The sequence below is a fragment of the Equus quagga genome, unplaced genomic scaffold (assembly GCF_021613505.1).
Source record: "Equus quagga isolate Etosha38 unplaced genomic scaffold, UCLA_HA_Equagga_1.0 69647_RagTag, whole genome shotgun sequence".
Lineage (NCBI taxonomy): Eukaryota > Metazoa > Chordata > Mammalia > Perissodactyla > Equidae > Equus > Equus quagga.
Genome location: NW_025801467.1, coordinates 1 through 1,411, shown reverse-complemented (window position 1 = coordinate 1,411; position 1,411 = coordinate 1). Strand labels below are relative to the sequence as shown.

The following is a 1,411-nucleotide window of genomic DNA, read 5'->3' as shown; positions in this document are numbered from 1 at the left end:
ACATCTCTCTCACACACAAAGACAAGTCACATGACTGCAAGGCTAATCATTTATTGATCAGGTAGAGGAAGGTCTCAGCATGGTCGAGTTCTGGGCATGGCAAAGAGAGTGGGAAATTTGGGTAAAACCTTGATTCTTGGTGAGTTGAGGAGTCTTCCTAGACAATTAGGGAAGATCTGGAAGATGCAGAGATAATGCCTTCAGGTGCGATAGTGATGGAAATCAGGTCACAGAACTTGTCACAAGATGTCATGGGGATCACGGAGGGAAGATCCTGGAGCCCAGGTGAGGAAGTATTCACTGTCACTCAGCTACATAAGCCGATGAGAAAGAAAACACAGAAATTTATTAAGCACTTATGGATTGAATAGAAGACAAAGAGAACTTCTATTAGAGAGAAAAATTGCGAAGACACAGATATCAACCTGCGTTCTAATCTATGTTATTTTCCAGAATAGTGGGAAGGAGGACATCGAGTAAGTGACTTTTTTTCTTATTGCTGCTTCCATCTTAACCTTCCCTCAACTGAATGGAAGCAATGAAGGAACCTAGGCTCATTTCTGCCATGTTCAACATTTGAAGTTTTGAAGAATCTTTGATAAATTGAAAAATAATATCTAAAGCCATAGCTACCTTTGATGAATTGCTGACTTTGTGCAAGCTATAGTTGCTAAGACTTTCAGATACGTTGTCCGGATGAAGCCTCACAATAAATCTGAGGCAGGAAGCAGATGAGGAAACTCAGAGTCTATTTTCCAGATCAGAAGACAACTGGAAGGTGAGACAGTTCTATTCTCAGGTTAGAAGTTAAGGCCATGCAGAGATCAAAGGAAGCCATTTTTACCATAAATTGGAGGGTGAGATGGCCTTCTGGGCTTGGAAGACAGACCACAAACACAGAATGTATTTGAGTGTCATACTCACACCCTATTACTCTTTTCCCATTTAAAACTTTAAGTCTTAATGATTGTTAGCACATTGTCAATCATTGAGCCCTTGTCCCCAGCATTATTATCCACACAGGAAATCTGTATGTAGACATCATTGTTTCCCTTTTAATTGCATAGATCATTTGCTCAGAAGCTCATGGTAGGAGTGGGTCCTGAACCCGGGTGCTCCAACTCCAAATTTCAAGCTCTCTCCACAAGCTGCCTTACAAAATTATTTCTATTGTAATCTTTAGACATAAACCCCTAATGCTTTTGGAAGGCACTGATCCCTAGGCCACCCCCTCACCACCAGAGATCACCCACCTCTAAGCCTGGGCCACTCCGTTCCCTCGGAGCTGGAAACAGCGATCTGTAGAGGCAAAGCAGAGCACGTTCAAACCAACTGCTGTTTATTTCCCAGAGAGAAACCAAATGATTCTCCAGGTTAGGACAAAGGGGACTGATTGGAGGTATCACCTTCT

General features: G+C 42.3%; 1 long non-coding RNA gene across 1 annotated transcript; it reads right to left on the bottom strand.

Moving 5' to 3' along the window:
* Positions 1-31: 31 nt before the first annotated feature.
* Positions 32-1,405, bottom strand: LOC124234074 (uncharacterized). Its single transcript, XR_006887214.1, has 2 exons — positions 1,254-1,405; positions 32-311 (listed from the first exon to the last, which is right to left on the bottom strand). It is a non-coding gene; the product is annotated as an uncharacterized LOC124234074 (long non-coding RNA).
* Between the last annotated feature and the right edge of the window lie 6 nt (positions 1,406-1,411).